Genomic DNA, 23,699 nt, shown 5'->3' with positions numbered 1-23,699 from the left:
CCTTGTTTGCTGTAGCATAGACTAGATCCAGGCCTGCTGAATCTAGCTTTGTTTGTATAACTTGAGCACTAATCCAGGCATTCTTTAAAGTATTCAGTTGTATTTATTACTGCTGGTAGTAACTTGATTAAAGTGTAGCTATCATTTCTAAGTCTTTTGGATTAAGCACTTGGACTTCAGACCAGTTGTTTTACATTAGGAAGGTTTGTGGCCTGCACTGTGGTGGCAGGACAGGTAGCTTACATCCTTCTAAGTTGGAAACTGCTGATTGAGAGCTCAGTGTCTGTTATTCTAAAAGTGTATTAGTTCTGGTTTAAGCACTTGGGCTTCAGGCCAGTTATTTTACATTAAGAAGGATTGCGGTCTGCACTCTTGTGGGAGGAGAGGCTGGACTCTGCCCTTCTGAGCAGGGAATTTCTGGTTAGAGGCTTATAGTGCCTGCATATTCTAACTGTTTCTTACTGAAATTGGTACACCTTGTTTGCTGTAGAATAGACTAGATCCAGGCCTGCTGAATTTAGCTTTATTTGTATGCTTGTTGTTTGTTTATTTCCCTGAAACGCTAATTCCACCTAAAACGCGGCCTTTTAGCACTTCTGTGGATCCCTAGTGATATCTGCATTGCTTACTGTACTTATTTCCTTGTTTCACTTGAAAGAAAGTTACTGTTTGTCGTTTTTGCATTTAAGTTACCTGTAACACATTGCATTTAAGTTACCTGGCACTTGCTCACTAAAGCAATTATATAAGTCAGCTCTAAAAAATTAAAAGCACTATACCCTCACAAACTCCCCTTGAGTACCTTGTTCCCCATTGGCCCTTTTTTCAATTATAAAGGAATTCCCAATACTATTCTAGCATGTCCAAAGGTCAGTTGTCAATCTCCTCTCCGGTCCAGCTGGTGAATCTGGGAATCTTGAGGCAATGTTACAACTGCCTCATGTACACAGACAACCCTCTCCTCCTCCCAACAAATTCCAACACATGTGAGAGATGCAACCATATAGCCAAACTGGAGGCTAAGCTCTCTCAACTCAGTACTGGCGTAACCAGTCAGGAGGAGAAGGAAACCATACTCACTACAATTCCAGTCTCACATGGACCTACCACGACAACAAACCAAACACATAAACACACAAAAACATACTCGGAGGCTCTAAATAAAAATCTGCCTAAGCAGCAGAGACCTCCAAAGCAGACACCCAAGCAACCGCTACCCCAAAACAAAACACGTGCAACACATAGCTCACAAAGCCAGTGTGCCGAACAGTCACAGCCCTTAAGGCTAAACAACACACCTGATACACTTGTAATAGGTGACTCTATCGTCAGGCACACTGGCGTCCCGCTCACCAGGCTGAACAAGGAGAAGGTCACGGTGAGCTGCCTGTCGGGTGCTAGGATCCGCCACATAACACAAGCACTCAGGTCACTCCAAGGCAAGTACAAATATGACTCAGTCATTGTCCATGCTGGTGTGAATGACCTGAGACGTACTTCCCTGGGCTACATGAAAAGAGACATAGAGGAGCTCTCTGAGCATGTAGCCCAGGCCAGTATGACCCTGACCTTGAGTAGCATCTTACCCTCACCAAGAATGATGCCACAATATGAAGACAAGATGATAAATTTCAACAATTGGCTTAAGTGTTGGTGTCATTCAAAAGGGATCCAATGCCTGTCAGCCTGGGATGACATGATCGACAAGCCACGATGCTTCGCTAGGGATGGCTTGCACCTGTCACCCCTGGGCTTTCAGATATTGGCAAAGGCTCTTGCTACCCCCATAGTGCCTTTTTTAGGCAAGGCTCAAAAGACAAACCCACCTCCATAGGTATCACAAGGGATAAGAAACTAAGAGTAATGCTACTCAACTCCAGAAGTCTAAACCTCAAGATGCACTCGAAACTCTCCTTAGCATGAAGAACATCGATATCTGTGCAGTAACAGAAACCTGGTTCAAGGCTCCCGAGAGCACCCCAGCACTACCAGGTTATACCTCATACCATGCTTTTCGCCCCAAAACTTGGACCGAACCACAAAAGGAGGGGAGTATCAATATTCGTCAAAGATACCCACACCTCCAGGTTGGTGGCACAGCACGAAGCATCAGAGACTATCCATGTGCAACTAACTGTGGGTAAAACTGCCTTCCAGTTTATAGCCTGCTACAGACCACCCTCCCAAACACAGGAACCCCACTCGGCCTTCCTGAGAATACTGGAAAATATGAAGGTCTCTCCAAACACCATTATATTGGGCGACTTCAACTACCCAAACATAGACTGGGAGCATTACTCTAGCTCCAACACTCTAGCCCAAAGGTTCCTAGAATTTATAAACTCAAATGCTATGGAACAACTTGTTACCACTCCCACAAGAGGGGAAAACATACTGGACCTGATCATCACCAACATGGGGACACTATGCTCCAGACCAGAAGTGTATCCCTCACTGGTAAGATCAGACCATAAACTAATCTCACTGGATATTCACATCCCGACACCACCCCAGCCCAGAAAACCACAGTGAAAAACTTCTCTAAAGCAAATTTCACACGCCTCAAAACCGAGGCGAATCCTTCAAAGCCCCCGGGCCTGTGGAAAATACGGCCCAGACCGCAGAATCCTTTATAAACGCATTCTATGAACACCTTCAGGAATGCATGGATCATGCAATCCCAAATAAAACCAAGACCCAATCCTCCAAAGGCAGACGTCCTGTCTGGTGGACCCCAGCCATAAACAAACTATACAATAGAAGGAGGAAGCTATTACATGATAGAGCAAAATCCCAAAAGGGACGGCATCTCTGATCAGTATTAGCAAAAACTACGGGCATTCATAAAATCGTCTAAGGCCAGCTTCGAGAGAAAAATTGCACAGGACACTAAGGATAATCACAAGGCTTTCTTTAGTTATGTTAGGAACCTGGGTGGGAATTCCCAGATATGCTCAGAATTAGTAGAAAATGACAAAAATACACCGAGCCCACAGACATTGCCAACATCCTAGCTGACAGGTTCAGTGCAAACTTCTCCCCTCTCCCCACCAAAGGACAAATATCTATCCCAACAGAGTGCTGCCCCTGACATCTCAGATGCTCAGGTAAGAGCCGCCCTCTCCAAAGCAAAAACACAGCATCAATGGGACCAGATGGTGTCCCGGGCTGCGTCCTACATGAACTCCAAGAAGAGCTAAACCCAAACATAAAACTACTGTTCAATCTTAGCCTTACTACAGGATATGTACCCAAAGAGTGGCGTACAGCAACAGTGGTCCCTCTCCACAAAGGTGGTGCCTCAATGGATCCTGGAAACTATCGCCCCATAAGCCTGACTAGCTTGGTCTGCAAAGCTATGGAAAGGATCATCATGGACCTCATAAATAAAGATATTGGGGACCTACAGACACTGGATCCTACCCAGTTTGGCTTTGTTAAGGGCAGATCCTGCCTCTTAAACCTGGTCAATTTCTTTGAAACAGTCACCAAGGCCATTGACGAGGGAAGGTGGTCCACACAGCCTACCTGGACCTCGCAAAGCCTTCGATACAATACCCCACTCGGGCATTATAGATAAGCTCACCAGCTTAAATATAAACCCCTATGTCACTAGATGGGTTGCAAACTGGCTCAAGGACAGAACCCACATGGTTAGAATTGCTGGAGCCATGTCAGACTCCAAACCAGTTACAAGTGGCGTCCCACAAGGCTCAGTCCTGGGACCTCTCTTGTTCGGTATATATTTCTCGGTGGTACAGGCCAACACGGAAGGACTGTGGCTGACCAATTTCGCAGATGACTGCAAACTGGGTGCCATAATCAACTCTCCAGCCGACACAAGCATCCTCCAAAAGGGCCTCATAGAAACAGACAACTGGTGCCAGAGCCATGGCCTCAAGTTAAACGCCAAAAAGTGTATAGTCATCCCCTTTGGCAAAAACAAAGTGCCCACACATTACCACATAGGTGGTAATCCATTAAGTACAGAAGAAGTCATTAGGGACCTGGGGACCCAAGTTGATAGCAATCTCTCATTTGACAACCACGTGGCCAAAGTGGTTAGAAAAACATTTTATATAGCCCACCTAATCATGAAGGGATTCACATCTAGATCAGGGAGGTCATCGTACCTCTTTACTCATCCCTCATCAGGCCCATAATTGAGTACAATGCCCCTTTTGGGATGTACCTTACCAGACACCTGCAGCAACTGGAAAGACCCCAAAAGTACCTCACCAAGAGGATCAAAGGGCTCAAACAGATGACATATGCTGCCCGGTTAAAGAAACTCCAGCTCTACTCAGTGGCATACCGCCTGCTCAGAGGCGATCTGTGCCTGACGTATAAAGCCATGTCCAACCCGGAATTAATGGACATGCTGCACCTCAGAAAATCCAAATCCCATCGAGCTACGCTCGAGAGACTTGAACCTCAGCACTGAAATAAATAGGACATGCTGGAGGGACAGATTCATAACCCAGAGGCTCCCTTCACTCTGGAATAAAATCCCAGTCCAGGTTAGGCAGAGTCCCACATTGACTCTCTTCAAGAAGAATCTTGATGAGTGGATGGGAGATCGTAGGTTTACCCCGGCTATCACTTCTGTGTCACTGTTAGACAGAGGCACAGTATACTAACCTCAAAAAAAGGCATAGCAAAATTAATTTAAAATGGGTGGCGAAAGCCAAACACACTCTGGCTAGGCTTATAAATGCCCTAGGGCAGATAGCCTAGTATGAACCTATGAACCTATAAAAACAGTCAATACAGACTCGGATTTAAAAATCTTTTCGAATCTGTCATGTGTTTCAACTTCACCAATAAAAATCCTGTTCCCCTAACTTGTATAACATTAATTCTAGTGTGTCTGGAACATATTTAAAAACAAGTATAAAAACCCTAAGTTAGTATATATATGTGTAAATGTATGTACATTTGTATGCAACCTATACCCTAAAAGTTACAATATGTACATACATTTACACATATATAGACTTATTTCTTAGATTTATATGTGTACACACAAACAGATTCACCTAGACTAACTTAGGGTTAACTTAAGATTTTTAAATGGTTTAAAGAGCAAAATCTACACATCCCAAAGAAACCAAATGGATAAAAGCAAGAAAGAAAAACTAAATCAAATGCAAATAGTCCTGTAATACTGTGAAAAGAGAACAAAAAAAAAGAAAATGCCGCAAGGTGGGTAAAACGCTGGGGAAGCCCATAACAGAAAGGAGTGCAGTAGCTGGTGGAATACACTCCATAAAGCAAAACAGGACAGGGATACACCTAAAACACAAAAAGCACTGATAAAAACACCACTGCAAAACACTCATCAAAAAAGGTAAATCTGTTGTGCAAACAAGAAGAAACAAGCATGAGTAGGCAAAACACTCAGCCCCCCCCACCCTTTATGCCATAACCACATGTGGAACTGCTGCAACAAATCGGGGAACGAAACAATCTTCCCAGCAAGTACCTCACTAAAATGGGCAGGCCAAAGAAGACGTAGAGCTGACACCAAAAGAAAATCTGCCCTAGCAACAGCTGGTGTCCAGGCACAACCATAGTCCCTATATAAGCATTTCTCAATAGTGAGAGGAAACACATGTTGCACTGAATAATGAAGCTGTACGCCTTCCCAAAAACCAGCCACCCCAGGGATCATAGGATCATAGGAGGTTACTAGGCTAATGGGCCTGGGGCCCTTACAAGCCTAGCCAAGAGTTTATCCCCCAAAAAGAAACCTCAGTCAGCAACTGTCACCCCTGTCAATGAGGGGTACAGGTGGAACCCCTGGGACAAATTTGTGGTTTCCCATCCACTCATCAAGGTTGCGCTTGAAGAAGGTCAGTGAGGTACTCTAAAAAACCACTGCAAAACAAAATCCAAAGCTTAAAAACCACCATGGGTGGCAGGACTTGGTTCAAAGGATCTAAAATGTATCCAACTGAAGAAAATCAGGAGCAAAATAGCTGAGAGGTATCCAACAACTTTTATTCTTTAAGAAAGATAAAAAATCAGTCAAGCGCTTTCGCCTGGTTCCTACCAGGCTTTATCAAGATGAAGAACCTTTACAAAACAGAATTGTTAAATACTACTTGAAATCAACAACTAATTAGTTCAAATACAATTAAGGTTGTTCTAATTACAGATTTAAAGCACCAGTGACATCCCTAGTATCAAATCTAGCAACAAGCTAGTGAGATTCATTGCACAAATAAATGTTAATAAAAATGCTTAAACATTTGTGAAATTGCATCTGGACGAGCTCTTAAAAGTATTAAACATGCAGATAAATAAATAAATAAATAGATAAATGAATACAATCACTTGTCATATTAAAAACAGGTAACAAATATTAATTCATGAATTTCATTCATATACATCTCCTGCAGCACCAATCTATACTGTTGTCTGCTGAAATATGAGGCCCTATTTAATTATAAAAAATTATACCATTAATAACCAAAACAATGAAATACAGTAGGGTCTTCCCAACCTAAAAAATATATATAAAGATGAAACCTGAAGAATAATGTGTAACCAACTCATATTTTTTCTTTATTTAATTTTAGAACGCTGGCTATACTAATACCTTCGTTCAAACCTGGAATTTTCGTGGCATTTAGCTTAAGTTCTTGCACAACCTATTTAGCTTAAGTTGCCACATTAATTCCTTATTTTCCAACCGAGTCTCCCAGTCACCCCCTCTGAGATCCTGAGTGACTTGATCCAAAACCAGAAATTTTAAATTCATTTTACTACAGACCAAAGAGTGCTTGTAAAAGGTGTTGGTATCCTTTTCCTTTGAAACCTCATATAGATGCTCATATATCCTTTTTCTTAGTGGTCTCTCGGTCTTGCCTATATACAAACTACCGCATTCAGTGCAGGTACCGAGATAAACCACCCCTTTGGATACACAATTAAAGTAGCCCTGGGTACTAACTCTAAAATTTCTGGATGGAATAAAGAGGTTACTTTAGTCATGAATGTAGGCGCATTGCTTACATGCACCACATTTAAAAGTACCTACTTTGTTGCAAAGATACAAGTCCTTTTTGTACCTGTAGCCACCTTCCAACAAACCCTTTAAGTTGGTATCTCTCCTTCTTGTAAAACCAGGCTTGTCAGGAATGATTTTGTTGATGTCATCCTGCAATTTCAAAAGTGGCCAATATGTGAGAATGGATGCTTCTATATGATGGGAGTCTCTAGTGTAAGTATAAATAAAATTACTACTTTGTAAACATTGGTCGGTGGCAATAGTTGGTATCAAACCCCTACCTTTACCAAGTAGTGGTGGGTATTTTGAGTCCCTCTCTTGTAAAACTTCTTTGATCAAATTTTCCACCAGATGAATTGGGTAGCCCCTCTCTAAAAAGAGTTTCGTAAGAAAATCAACCTCATTCAAAAAAAGTGCTAAGGTGCTTGTCATTCTGGATGCTCGAATGAGCTGTCCTTTTACAATACCTTTTTTCTGATAAAACGGATGACCGCTATCAAAGTGTAAAAAGGTGTTAGAAAAGGTTCCCTTCCTGTAAATTTGGGACTGAAACAGATTGTTAACCTGATCCTTACTTAAAAGAACATCCAAATAATGTAATGATTTGTCATTGACTTCATGTGTGAAAGCTAAAAAATCGGTGGTGGAATTGATGTAAGTGACAAAGTCCAAAAAACTATCCATATCACCGTTCCAAAGTATACAGATATCATCTAGGTATCGCTTGTAATATACGATTCGCCCTACCCAGCTAGATGAAAATATATACTTATTCTCCCATAGGTGTAGTACTATGTTAGCGTATGTAGAGGCACAGGCTGTGCCCATCGCTACCCCTTTCTTTTGCCTGAAAATCTCTCCATTAAAATATATAAAATTGTTGTGAAGCACCACCTCCATAAATTCCACCATTAACCATACCATTGCTAAATTCAGATTCTGTTGCTAGGATCTCATTAAACCATTCCAATCCCGTCACATGGGGAATACTCGGAAACAGTTCTATAATGTCAATGGTTGCCATCAACAATTTGGAGTTGTATAGGTTTTGATGAATGTCACTGAGGAATTCCCAAGAGTCCTTACAAATTAACCTCAAAGTTGAAACAAAGTTCTTCAGGGTCTGGTCTATAAACTTACCCAAAGGTTCTGTAATTCCCCCTGCACCTGCTACTATCGGTCTAAATTTCAGTGGGTTTAGTCCTTTGTGTACCTTAGGGATCCCGAAAATGACCGGGATCCTGGGTTTAGCAACATACAAATAATTGTATAGTTTCTCGTTAATAAAACCCTGCATTAAATGGTCACTCAACATATAGTTAATCTTAGAGTACGCTATGTTGAGCTCATTCCTCAAAACTAATTCATAAGTCACTTCATCCTGCAGCATATTGTGAATGTGTGTTTCATAAGCCCAGTGATACATTAAGACCACCACCCCCACCCTTGTCGGGTTTCATCACACGTATACCTTCCTCTTTAAATGAGTTGGTTAGTTGCTGCAAGTAAAAATCAAAATTATTCGGTGGTTGGTTTGAACCTAGAAGATGCTTCTTTCTTAGGTCCGTTTCCACCAGTTCTTCAAAAATTTTTAGACTAGGATGGATAGGTGGATTAAAGGTACTGCTCCTAATGTTGACATGATTAACAGCAGTTTGCCCTTTAAAAAACAAAGCTAAATTTAATTTTCTAATAAAAAGTTTCAGATCCACCAGTGTTCTAGGTAGATCCATGGATCGTAGGGGCACAAACTGAAAGCCTCTGGTAAACAATTCAAAAAATTCTGGTGAAATTACAATATCTGTAAAATTATATATTGCAAGACCATCCTTCTTAAAAACCTGGTATTTGTCTGTGGACTCATCTTCACTATTGCTATCTATCAGGCAAATTCCATTGTTCTCCATTACTTGCGTGCCCTGTTCCAACTCTTTTGGTAAAAAGTTGTGTTCCTCCCCCCTGGTCTGCCATGGGGATACTGAAAAACCTGGTGTTGGTTGTTGCTACTTTTCTGCGCCAACCGCTCACTCCTCCTAGGTGGCTCAACTAGTGGAGTATTGGGATTGTCTGAATTACCAGCAAAACCAGTTACTACCTCATCATTAGTAACTTGATGCTTAAATTTCCCTGGTAAGGGATATGCCTTTCCATCCCTGTATTCAAACAAGTCTCGTTCTAATTTCCTAATTTTGCGGTCAATAATTTTTACACAATGCTGGTCTATTTCATTGAAAACGTTGTCATAACTTCTTTTAATACTCAGAAAATTCTTATTTTGAACAATGTTATCATTCAGGATAGTCAGTTCATTTAATAGGGTGTTGGCTTTAATTTCATAGTCTTGGGTCATAAGATTTAACATTTCCAGACCCGTTTTATCAAATAATTCCACCAGTTTTGTGCATAGAGTAGATCCATAAACTGCATTGTTGGGGAACTTATAACAATGCAGCCCCTTAGGGATGCGTTTTACTCGTATGCATTCCCTCAAGTAATCTATCTCTAGTTGCGTGTTTTTGTAGGCATATAACTTGTCATTCAGTTTCTCAAAGTCAAGTTCCAAGCAATTAAAATGCCCCTGAGTGTAAAAATCAGTACCTTGTTTAAACGTAAACTGCTTCTCAGTTCAAGCGTGGAAATTAAAATCCTTGCGCTGGGATCCATGCACATTGTTCCGACTTGATTGTCTAGCTTCCTGCTCATCCTGGGTATCAGCCCCCACCAATAAAATGTCATCGGAAGAATTCCCTCTTGCTACACCGTTCGGCTCTCTAGAGTGAGGGTTTGCATATCTTTTATCCAAACCTTGCTGCTGATTGTCAGGTAATGAAACATTACAGCTGCCATTGCGTGTACTTAAAAGCTTGTTCATTTGCGTCAAAAGCACTAGTACCTGGTTGAATTCACTGCGTGACACCGGTGCGTCGTCTAATTCGTTATGTAGTAGTAACGGAGTGTCCAGAAAATTGATTTGATCCAAGTCTTCCGCCATGGTAACACACAACAAGACCAAAAAACCACTGCAAAACAAAATCCAAATCTTAAAAACCACCACGGGTGGCAGGACAGTGAGGTACTCTGCTTGATGTGTATGGGAAGTCTATTTCAGAGATGGGGCAAACTCTGTGAGACAAACCTGTCTCTCCAGTAGGTTTTGTTAATGTTGCATATTAGATTCAGGCCTTTCGCGCGGGTAATATGTGAAGAGTTATACTTGCGGATATGGAGCATCTCTAGTAGGGCAGAGTCCGAGATTGCCTTGCAGGTGAGACACAGATCACCCCTCGGCAATCTGTACTATACTGAGTAGAGTGATAGTGATTTAAACCTGTCCACATAGGACAGATGTTGGAGGCCATGGATTCTCTTTGTGTGGTATTTCTGTGGCCTTTCCAGTTGGTGCAGATATTTAGAGAGGTGCATATCAAATGGGGGGGGGTTATACTCAATTATTGTTCTAATGAGGGAGGAGTATAGAGAGGTAATTACCTTCTTTTTTCTGGATGCAATACCTTTACTTATGAGATGAACCAAGTAAAGGGCTTTTTTGACCACTGCCAGTATATGATGGATGAATGTGAGATTATCAACCTGAGTACCCAGGTCTCTCACTACAGGTTGTATACTTAGGGGGTTGCTGTTGATGTGGTAATCAGTAGGGGCAGTGTTTTTGCCTAATTGTATGATGATACATTTTTTTGCATTTAACTTGACACCATGACTTTGACACCAGTTATTAGTTGCTGTGAGATCATCTTGCAGTTTAACATCATTTGGGGAGTCAGTGACAGCACCCAACTTACAGACATCTGCAAACTTGGTCAGCCACAGGCCTTTTGTCTTTGCCTGGACCTCTGAGAAGTAGATGCCAAACAGTAGGGTTCCCAGGACAGATCCCTGTGGAACTTCACTAGTGAGAGGTCAGACACTGAAAAACAACATGTTCTGCTATCTCTAAAACCTGACGCCCATCATGTTGACACAATTGCAACCCCACAGGTTGAAAAACATAATAAGATCTAACAGGCCGCTTGTCAAGAGAGCAATGCCATAAAAAAATCATGGCAGTGAGGAAACAAAGCATAATACTGCTTACGCTGACTCAAACCTTACAATCTCCCAGGGGAATAATTTTGATACCCATTAATGGTGTAGAAACAGGCCAAATCAGAAGAATACTACTCTTTCCTAGAGAAAGAGAGGGAGTCTACAGAAAACATGCCAAGCAAGCAGCAAAGACTGGACTTCCCACAGCTCAAATGAAGGGACCCTCCATGCATGCTTTCCCGCCAAACAAGTCTGGCAAAAACTGACCAGATAATGCTGAGAGCAAGTGGCCAAGCAAAGGAAAATCTGCAGGCTGTAAATGCCGCAATACAGGAAAAAGAAACAAAGTGCACAAAAAAAAAAAGGACAGGATATAATAAATTAACACCACCAGAAGCAGGAGTAGAATACAAAATACCCCTCCTAACAAGTGTATAGGAAGTGTCCCCCCAAAAATGAAATACATCAGACAAAAGGTGGGTGGACCAGGAACATGGAAATAAATAAACAGAAAAACATACCTTAAAGTGCCCTAAAAGGCACCACTTAACAAATAAAACTTTTTTTGGAAACACAAAGGAAAAGAATGTCAGAACACCAAGTGCTGAACAGCTTTACCAAGAAGGGCTTCACAGGACTCAGAGACATAAGAAGAAAAACCAAAAAGCACATCCAGGACAGAGATAACAGTACTAGCAAAAGAAATATTCCCAACATGGGGAACTGCACCAAAACCACAGAATGTGGCAAAATTAAGAGAAAGGCCCACTAATGAAAAAAACAAAAGAAAAATGCTGCAAATGAAGCAAAAGAACAGGAGAAGACTCTGCGACAATACTGCCATCATCTGTTTAAGGCAGAAAATGAGGCACCAAAACTCTAGAACATAAAAAAGAAAAAGGAGATAAGGAAAAGTGTGCCCTCACCTTAAAAAACACAGCACCTACAACCAGGGTAAACAGATAACTGCTCAAGGGACAACCTTGATGCACACCATTCTTCATGGCAATGTCAGCTCCCATCCAGCTGTTAACCACAGGAAAAATAACAGGAGCTGAAACAATACATTGAAGAAAAAGAGGACCAAATCCATAAGCCTTCAAGATGGTCAACAAGGCTGAATAACTAACATTATCAAATGCTTTGGTCAGGTCACAAGAGAGCAGCAGAGTAGAATCAGAAGCATGAACAAAGGAGGCAAAAGCCTTCAACAAAAGCAACAAATCTTGCATAGGCCTACCAGAAATACCATAGACCCCAGTGTCCAACAAACATTGAATCTTTGACCACAGACATAATTGCACGACCTTACAAAACAACGTATAATCAGTATTGCAAAGAGAAATCAGATGCCAGTTAGACAAGACCCTATGGTCACCCTTTTTCCAAAGGAACTTAAGGGCTATCCATAACAAACTAAGATGGGGAAAACACTTATTAAACAATTGCACCAGTACAGACAACTGACCATCAGAGAGAGAGAGAGAGAGAGAGAGAGCAGTAAAAATGGTAAGGAAAGACTATCCAACCCTGCGGCAGTATCAACCTTGAAAGAAGCAATAGCCCTTCAAACTTCAAACAAGGTAACATGGGCATTGAGAGCCGCCCTAAAAACACCAGGCCTCACAGATATAGGACAAGATTCCACAGAAACAGGTTTACTGCCATACAAAGTAGACAAATAAGAATTAGCTTCTTGCAGAATACCCTCCTTAGTGGTGACAATATCACCTGAAGAGGACAGCAAACTGTCAATAAAGGTCACCTTCTTAAGAGTGTATTTACCAACATAAGGGAGAAACTCCCCACTTCTCCCTTTTAAAGAATGGGTTAAGTTCCAAAGAATCACTCTCACCCTAGCAAGATTATGCAAATGCAACTCACAGAGGTGCTGAAGGGGACTGCCAGGCACATGATGCACAGTAGACTGGAAAGCAGCATAAAGGGAGTTCGAAGAACCCTTAAAAAGGAAATAATATGAGTGAGCAAACGAGGAATAATGGGAAACAAACTTATTTTTAAAGGCCAACCACCAAAAAGAAAGAGAAGAATAAAAAGGCAACAGAGTAAAATGATCATGCCATAACTCAGTAATGACCTCTTGCCAGGCAGAAGTAAAAGTCCAAGGAGCAGTAAAATGAGAAAGATCCCTACCCTTCCACAATGCAGAAGAAACTCCAAAGGAAAAGGATAAAGCATGATGATCAGCAAAAGGCACAAAAGACAAGGAAGAAGAAACCACTTCAAAGGTAGGAGAACAAAAACAATAGCCAATTCGGATGTGAGCAGCCCCATGAAAGTAAGTAAAGGCAGGAGGACTACATACAGTAAGAGAGGCCAAACAGAAAATGTCCTTACAACAACGGACACTAGAGTACTGTCTGACCCTAGAACACCTTGGTAATACACCACAGTTAAAGTCACCAACAAAAAAAAAAGAATAGGACAGTCAATTAAAAAATAAGGTTACAAAAGTTGAAATAATAAGTGATGCTCAGACACTGGAATAAAAGTATAAACCGTTACTAAACGTACAAAAGAATGTCAACACAGCAAATCTACCAGCAAAACCCTACCAAGCAAAACATGAATATTATCCCTAACAATCACAACAGATTTATGATACAGTAACCCAATACCAGACTTACAGTCTGTCCCTAAAGACCAAACCACCCCATCCCTCAACAAAGTTTCCCATTGGGAAAAATGAACACAGGAAAGCCTACCAACATCCAACAGGCAAACAATGTCAGAGTGTAAGGCAGAAACCCAGGAAAAGACAGTCAAATGCAGGGAAAATGACACCATACCATTAATATTACAAAAAGTCAAAGACAAGTTAGCCATCAGTACCAGGATGAGAAACTTCTTCAAAACCCTTCCTATGATGCTTACTTCTAAGATGTCTGTGCCTAGAAGTTGAGGTCCACTGCTGAGAATCATCTATATCAGTACACAAATCAGATTCACAACAAACAGTATCCATAGAAGCAATACCATCACCTGTAGAAGAGATATCAGACATACCAAATAATTTCCTATCAGACTCTAACATATCAGTACCAGCAGGGACAATAAAAACAACAAGAGAAAGAGGCACAGCAGAGTGAGAACCAGAAGCAACAGAAACAGGATAAGGAGGTCTAGAAGGCAAAGAAGGTAGCACAGATCCCTCCAGAGAGGAAACAGAAGTAAGAGTAGACACAGAAGGGTGGACAAGAGACAGAGACAACAGCCTGCACTGGGGAAGACTCCACAGGAGCAGCAGCAGAAACAGAAACATCAGAAAGTAAAGTCTGAGACGGCTGAGTGGAAACAGTTACCAGAGAAGTTATAACATGGCAAACAGAATTAGCATAGAAATATGAATAAAAATGGCACCACTGTGGACAAGCTCAAGCAAAATGAGCAGTGGCATCACAATGAGTGCATTTCCTATTAGGACAATCAGGCACCAAGTGAGAAAAATCACCAGAAAAAGCAGGACTTAGGCTGTCCTGCATACCTCAAAATGCCTCTCTGACCAGACAACAAATACACACCTAGCAAATGGGAAACACCAGAATGAAGGACATGCATAGTCACCCAAGCCTCCCACATCCCATGTGAAACTCCACCAGCATCAGAATCAAAATACTTCTTAACAGAAAAAACATCAGCACACCGAGAAAGCAAATACTCCCTAACTTGTGCTTCTGCAACATAAATAAAATGAAAATACAAAACAAGTTTAAGCTTAGAAGAAACATCTACTTCAGAAAGGACAAAATCAGACCAAGGCTGTTGATGTTTATGTGCAGCAAAACAAGAAACAAAAGTAGAAGCATCCCTCGCCAATGAGTAATAGCACACAAAGACTGAACAGACAATGGTTTCAATAAAGAATGCCAAATAAACTTATGTGAAAAAGGCTGACTTGAAGCAGATTTAAGATGAACCAAAGGCTTAGAAACAATCCTGGGCTGCCTCAGCGAGCTAGGCTGATTCTCAGAATGCCACAGCAGCATAAGGCCTGGCCTGAGAAACAACTTCAGAAGCAACAGAAGACACAGCAGTATCAGAAGTAACTGACAGAGCTGTAGGGGAGTCAACACAGCAGAAATAGAAACACCAGAACCAAAGAACCATCCTGAAGCTCCAGTTCATCACCCCAATCAAGCACAGACAAGTTGCCAGAGTCATGCAACACAGCTGAAGCCTGTGAAGAAGAGTGAGTCACAGATAAAGATGTTAAATGAAAAGAAGACAGTGAAAAAGTAATAGAAGCCAAAGTAGAAGAAATAACAGGAGAAACAGAAACACTAGCTGCAGTACTTGCAGTAGAAATGGCCGCCATCTTGCTTCACCTGGAAGTGAAAGCAAGGACTTCCTAGGGCTGGGAGTAAGCACCCTCATTGGTTCTTTTGAGTTTTTTTAATTTTTTTTTTTTTTTTTACAGTTTTTAGTTTCTGGTATTTAACCCCAAGTTTGAGCATGTTCTTGCTGAACTGAAGTGAGCTACCAGTCAACTAAACTAAACTGCACTCTTTGTATTACAATTGTCTGCCTTACTGTGTCTGTTAAATTGTATTCTGTTTCTGTTTCACTGTTTTGTGCCACTATCACTGTTTGCAAAGTAAGTGTTGCTATTTTTCACTGTTTGCAAAGCATCTGTTTAGTTTGTTCTGTTTTCCTACCAAGCAGTGTTTTAAATAACTGATTTGTTTGCTGTTTAAGACATTCTTTATTGTCTCCTTGCTGTTTTCCTGCTGATTAAAACATTTTTTCATGTCACACTGCTGTTTTCTGCTGTTTAAAATATTCTTAGTGTTCCCACCTAAATTAGTATAGCTAGTAGCTGTAGCATAGTCCAGATACAGGTTTTCTGCATCTGGGTCTGTTTGTAGTTACTGTTGTTTCTGAGCACATTTTCCAAGCCATCTTGTATCGGAAGGGTTCCTTCTGCACCCTTGTGAGAAAAGTGTGCTGATTGGAATTTGTCTGGTAAAGGGCGATTGGTCTAGGGCTTGGACTAAGCACTCTCTTTGGTGCTTTTGAGGTTTTTTGTTTTTAATTTTTGTTTAAGTTTTTAGCTTCTGGTATTTAAGCCCCATGTTTGAGCAGGTTTCTGCCTGTTTGCACATTGTGCAGCACCACATACTGTTGCGCAATTGTGCGCCATAGCAGGACAGATACTTCCAATAATTTTTCCCTAGATATAGCTGTAATACATTAGTGTAATCCTCATCTTTAGTACATCCCTGGTCTAAGAAGTATTGCTAGTGAGCTGAGACCTATTAAACCACCAGTCAAAAAACCCCATCAGAAATACCTATCTGCAGTGCACCTCCTAGATCAGTCCTGAAAACACCCCCTTTGTAATAACAGTTCTTCAAACGTAGCATTATGGATAGTTGGACTATCCTTGTTTCTGCTGCCAGCCTTGTTGACTTGGGTCTCCTGAGGCAGTGTAGCAAGAGCCTCATGTACACTGACAACCCTCTACTCATAACTCACTATAGTACAGAGTGCAAGAGCTGTATCTACAACTAGAATCTTGAATCCCTGCTCTTACACACTTGAAACAGTAACAATGAAGAGGTTGTCAACTCACCCACCACTATTCATGCACATAGTACCACTTCTCATACACATAGTATTAAGCCAACACATAAATCAACATACGTGGCAGTTCTCTCAAAAAACTTACCGAAACACCAGAGACCTCCAAAACAAAAGACTGCTACAACTAACACAGTTCCCACAGCACCTAAGGCACATAGAAACTCCAATGTTTCACCTACCAAGCCATTAAGGTGTAACACTCAAATACAAATGTTCTTGCCATTAGAGATTGCATAGTGAGACATATGGATGTCCATTCCCATTAGATAAGAAGAAAGTCATGGCCAGCTGCCTGCCTGGAGCCTGGATTCATCAGATCATGTATGCACTCTGGTCTCTAAGCAACAAGTACCATTATGACTATGTCATAGCTCATGTTGGAGTGAATGACCTGAGCTGTACCTCACTGGACTTTATGAAGAGAGACGTGATTGAGCTCTCAGAATATGTGTCCCAGGCAGGCATCTCTCTAGCCTTGAGCAGCATATTACCTTCACCTAGAACGATGCCACAGTATAAACAAAAAATGATCGATTTTAATAACTGACTTATTTTTGGTGTCATTCAAAGGGGATCCAGTTTCTGTCATCCTGGGAAGCCGTGGTTGACAAACCTTGCTGCTTTACCAGAGACACTTTGCACCTGTCACCACTAGGCTTTCAGCTGCTGGCAAAGGCTCTTGCCTCCCCATAGTGCTTTTTTTAGACAAGGTCTCAAAAACAAAACTGCCAACATGGAAACTGTCAACCATAACAAAATAATGGTTATGCTGCTAAATGTTAGGTGTTTAAACCAAAAACTGCACATCCTGGAAGCACTTATAACACTGGAGGATGTACAAGTCTGTGCAGTCACAGAAACCCAGTTAAAGGCCTCAGAGAGAACCCTGGTCTTGCAATGCTAAAATGCCTTCCACACCTTTAGACCACAAAACAATTGCGTGAGAAAGAAAGGGGGCAGTGTTTCTTTCTATATTAGGGATACATTCAGCCCCTGACTAGTTAGATTGGACAACTCCATGGAGTTACTCCAAGTTCACATTACTGTGGGTAAGACCCCCCAGTCAAGTCATAGCTAGATATAGAGCCCTGTCCATGGATCATGATGCACGCAAGGCCTACTTGACCAAACTGGAGTCAATCAAACTATTGCCAAACACTCTGGTCATGGGGGATTTCAATTTTCCCACCATCAACTGGGAAATATACTGTAGCCCTAACACACTAATGTAAAAGTTCCTTGACTTTGTTAACTCAAATGCCCTGAAACAAATTGTTCAATCCCCAACAAGAGGAACAAACATACTAGATCTGGTTCTTATAAACAAATGTACTACTGCAACTGTCAGACCATCACTTGTCAAATCTTACTACAAATCAGTTACCTTCAAGCTGCACTAACATCAGAACTCACAAAGCGTGAAGTCAGACTACTTCACCAAAGCAAACTATACCCTCCTAGGTGAAGGTATAAATGCCTTCCAAGCCCCACCCCCAGCTGGAAGTGGTAACTACACCAAAGTTTACACTAAAGCCCTACATAATCACTTTTATAAGTGCATAGAATTGGTTGTTCCAGAGAAAATCAAAGCCAGAGCCCAAGGCAAAAACAAGCCTCCCTGGAGGACATCCAGTATCAACAAACTTTACAACAAATGCAAGAAGTTGCTGTCTAAGAAAACTAAGGCACGGCCCACACAATGGAAAAAGCACCCTCCTCAGACTCAACAGGCAAATAAGACAACATGTCAAATCCTCTAAGGGTAACTTTGAGAACAATTTAGCAATCATAGCCAAGGATAACCATAAAGCCTTTTAGAGCTATGTACGTAGCCTAAAAGTTAGGACCCAAGCATGTGGCAAACTAGTGACTAGTGGTATCACACACACTGATCTTGCAGTGATAGCAAACCTGCTAGTGGACAGATTTGGTGAAAATTTCACTCCCTTATCTCCTCCAAACATATCATAAACCTTGCTCACAACTCCTCCCCACCCTACATATCTGAAGAGCAGGTCATTAAAGCCTTGTGTAAGGCAAAAAACACAGCCTCTGTGGGACCAGACGACTTCCCAGGCTGTCTTCTAAACAAACTAAAACATGAACTAGCATCACCATTAAGTACCCTATTCAATCACAACCTAACCATAGGCTTTGTTCCTGTGGAATGGAGAAGAGCAATACTTATTTCCATCCACAAAGGTGACTTAGCAACAAACCCAGGGAATTATAGACCCATAAGTCTGACCTGCCTTATCTGTAAAGCCATGGAATGTATCATCATGGACCTCATTAATAAAGACATAGGTGACCTCCAAAGCCTGAATCCAACCCAACTAGATTTTGTCAAGGGCAGATATTTCCTGTTAAACCTGGTGGATTTCTTTGAAATGTGACAGGAGCCATTGACGAGGGCAAATTTGTACACACAGCATACCTCAACTTGGCAAAGGGCTTTGACACAATCCCACACTCAGGCATTAATGATAAACTTAGCAAACTAAAAGGAAACCCCTTTGTTGTAAGATGGGTTGCCATCTGGCTCACAAACCAGTCAGATACTATCAAAGTGAGTGATTCCACTTCAGCCAGCAGACCTGTCACCAGCAGGGTGCCACAAGGGTCAGTGCTGACCCCCTGCTGTTTGCTATATACTTCTCAGAAGTTCAGGCCAAAACTAAGGGCTAACCAAGTTTACGGATGACTGCAAACTGGGTGCAATTATTGAATCCCAAAATAATGTCAGTATAGTTCAGGAAGGTCTTATGCAGACCAATGACTGGTGTCTTATTTATGGTTTAAAGCTGAATGCAAAGAAATACATCATCATTCTTTTTGGTAAAAACACTATCCCTCCACACTATCAAATTACCAACAATACCCTATGTAGCTACAAAGTGGTAAGAGATCTGGGATTACAAGTAGACTGCGACCTTAGCTTTAACCACCATGCACGCTCGATTAGTAAAGGCATCATATCTAGAGCAAAGGAGGATATAGCCCCTCTATACTTGTCACTAATCAGGCCCATAATTGAGTATAACACCCCTTTCAGCATGTCCCATACAAAGCACATGCAGCAATTGGAGACACCTCAGAAGTTTCTAACTAAAGAGATCAAAGGACTTCAGCACATGCCTTACACAGACTGACTGACATAATCCCTGTCACTATACTCATTATCATATAGACTTTTTAGCAGAGACTAATACCTGGCATACAGAGCAGTCTCCGACCCAAACCTAATGAATTTGCTGCACATCCATAAATCAAACAAGATGAGAGCTACTCATTCCAGAGATCCAAATATGGCCTGTGACTTGAATAGGACATGCTGGAGGGGCAGATTTGTCTCCCAGTGACTGCTGCATCTTTGGAATAGGCTGTCAATTCATTTGAAGCAGAGCACCTTTATGATACTGTTCAAAAGGAGCCTGGATGAGTGGATAGGCACCATAAATTCTTACTGGGGATAGGACCCACAACTCTCCTGGACATGGGCAGTCATTACTAAATACAGTCCTGGGTATTGACTAGAATATCTATGGTATTACATTGGAATGAAACAGCTAGGCTTGACATGATCTCTGGTTCAACCTCCTATGATCCTATGATCTAACATTTGCTGCCATGAATGTTAGAAGTATAACTAAAACTATGTTTAAACCCAACATAAACAACTCCAACACTACTCTTCATGGCTATATCATCTTTAATGTTTTTGTTGTACGACAAGGCTCTGTCCTTGGTCTTCTCCTCTTTAACATTCTCACCAGCATCCTCAACACATCCATATAACAGACCTCCCTGATACAGTACATAGATGATTGTACATTCATTTGCACATCTGACAACATGGCACAACTCCAAAAAAATACTCAAGAATGTTTAACACCAAATGAAACACGGCTTTGTAAATCTATTACTTTTTCCCAAAATCCCTTTCCCATGAAAAAAACAAAAGTCCTCTCTCTTAATAATACAACTTTTAAAGTTACTTCTGATAGCAAATTATCAGGGATGGTAGTGGATGGTAATCTTAAATTTGATCTGCATATACACAATTGTATAAGAAAAACTCATCAAAAACTAAGAATGTTTCATACAGCCAAAAACTTTCTCACTGGTGCTACTACAGCTACACTTGCCACTAGTTATCTCCTTCCCACATGTCATTATGATGTTACCATCCTTACTAACCTTCTAGCATTAGCAAAACAAAAACTTGAGCAATGCCATAACAAAGTTGCTAAATTTGCAGCAAATACTTCTTTCAGAACCCACCCTGTATAGCACTAAAAAGCCTAGAATGCTTAGAATTACCCCGTCAACTAACATATACATAGCTTCTTACCACCTATAAAATTATTCAGAATCTATCTGCTTGTTCAGTACTAAATTACATCATACATAATCATGTTCCTATTTGTTTATTACAATCCGATTACCAAAAACTCCTGTCTGTCCACAAACTTATCAACTTTGCTGGGTATTGTCTGTACTTTTGCCATGTTGCTAAGGCCTGGAACACCTTATCTCTCTCTAGGAGGTCAGTAGTCTCCATCCCATCCTTCAAAATCATTCTGAAAGACTTCCTCTCCACAGCTGTTTTTGTTCAATACCAGGATAAGCTATATCCTTAAATATGGACTATCCAGCAAAACTATAGAAGTTCCTACAATGAGTTTGCACAAATAAGCTAGTGATGAAGGTCCTGTCTCAGAAATACTTCTCAGCTAATCAAGTCCTGGTAAGCCTCAGATTTGTGACTATAATAGCACCCTATGCCAAGACCTTTTGAGATTATGAAATCCGAATGATAATTCCTCCCCCACCAAATGTAGCCTTTTTACCCTACATTCCGTGTACGTGAAGTTTTTGCTTCCTCATGCCCCATGACTTGTGTTCCAAAAGGAAGGCAAGAAGTCATTTCACTGCAGTTGTGTAAGCTTCTGTAATGATTGTTTATAATTTGCTTGAACCCATTCACTAAAAGTTTGCATGCAGGCTGCCCTTATTAGGTCTTTTAGCATCCATGTTTATATTTGCCAGCTGGTATTTTAGCAAAATTGTGTTATCATACACTGGAAAGAATGTTATGCAGTAAACTTAATATAATCATCTAGTATGAAATTGGTGGATGACATGTAATAAACTGCACTATTCTTCAAATTTTGATATGCACCTTCCCTTTTACCTTTGGCTGTAACAGAATTTTCTATGCTAGTTTGTGAGATTAAAGCTGTAAACTGTCAAATTACTTAACGTTAGTACTGCATGTGTTTCCAGTTAATCACCCAGCAGGAACAGGGCATGCTCAAAAGCAGACACTTTAATTTTTTCCATCTTGAATCCAGATTGAACTTTTTTTAGTATCATCTGTCAATAATTAGGTATTACTTGGTTAGGACTTGGTTAGTTAATGCTATCAGATAGTTAACATTTTAATGTTCGTTTTGCCTTTCCTCACAAGGCTTGCACAAACATGCATGTGCACACTCTCTTAGTTAAGCCATCAACACCACAGTTTTTTTTTACAGTTTGCATTCATTCAGGATATACAGATAGATAGATAGATAGATAGATAGATAGATAGATAGATAGATAGATAGATAGATAGATAGATAGATATAATTTCTGCCTACAGCTTTCTTTTTCTCTCTTTCCACTTTTTTTTCAAACTGCCAGAATCTCTTTTTGATGCAGCTAGAGACTTCCTCAGCAATAATGCTACAAACAAGATCTGCCGTTCCTTAAAACAGCTTTTTTCAACTTCCCATGACAATGTAAACACACACACACACACACACACACACACACACACACACACACACACACACACACACACGCATACAGAAACAAAAAAACAACTGTGCACGCATACACACAAGTAGACACACTCTCACACACACACACACACACACACACACACACACACACACACACACACACACTCGCTCACACGCACACACGCACACATGCACACACGCACACACACACACACCTAATTATCTATCTCTCTATCTGTCTAGTAGTGACCTGTAGTAGGTTTCCAACATTAGGGGGTAAGTCATCTCTTACCCCTGCAGTAAAACTTCTACCCTCAATGAAAACGTGTACTTCATTAGTGTTAAAGATGCTGGGAGAGGCACTTTAAAATTAGGGAAAAAAAGGACCATGAATTGTAGGCAAACTCAGATGACATTTCAAAATAATCAAGCACTTATAACTTGTTTAGAAACTGATTCTTCTTTATTGAAAATAAAATATATTAAATAGATGATTGCTTTTGCTTTTAACTGGGCTTTTTCAGATTTAATTGTAGTTTACATGACATGCAGTATTGATATGCTTTAACACATAGCTCCTTTTAATTCACTAAAGATGTGGTCATAAATGTAAGACAAAGGCTATTTGAAATGGGATAGGTCACATCTTTCATTCCTGTTCTGTATATCAACTCCTGCTAGATAATAGGTTATAGATTACACATTGTATTCCTATCCTAAGTGGGTAGTGCCTAATCAATGCAAATACTTTATATGTCACTGACTATGTACATTCACTAGTATGTCATTACATCTGTGATTTGATAAGCTGATATTATTTGCCACAATTAAAATGGATAACAAGTATTAATATGTAACAAACAGTTAAATTATAAACGTTAAGTATATTACTGTTGTAATCATAATTGTAGCTAGGCAGGAACCATGTTGGGAATTATGTAGCTGACTCAGTGAATGGAAGCACTTATTTTGTCTCCGTTATGTTGGGAAATGTACCACCATTTCCATGAAAAAATATATATGACTATCAAGTGATATATTTATTTCAAGTGTGTGCAATGAGACCCGAAAGAGCTCGGCATGTGCTAGGTCTAAGGTAAACTACAACATTCTATAACTGTGAACTGATCAGAAATAAATGATGAAAGATATAGCTAACTCTCAATTCAGAATGTTCCAATAATAATAGATGCCAAAACGGGTACATTATAAGAGGTTTGCAACAACATTTGCATCATAAGTCC

Source organism: Protopterus annectens, chromosome 3.part0 (genome assembly GCF_019279795.1).
Source record: "Protopterus annectens isolate FY-2018-M chromosome 3.part0, PAN1.0, whole genome shotgun sequence".
Classification (NCBI taxonomy): Eukaryota; Metazoa; Chordata; order Ceratodontiformes; family Protopteridae; genus Protopterus; species Protopterus annectens.
The sequence above is the reverse complement of the archived record's forward strand: the minus strand, read 5'-3'. Positions refer to the sequence as shown.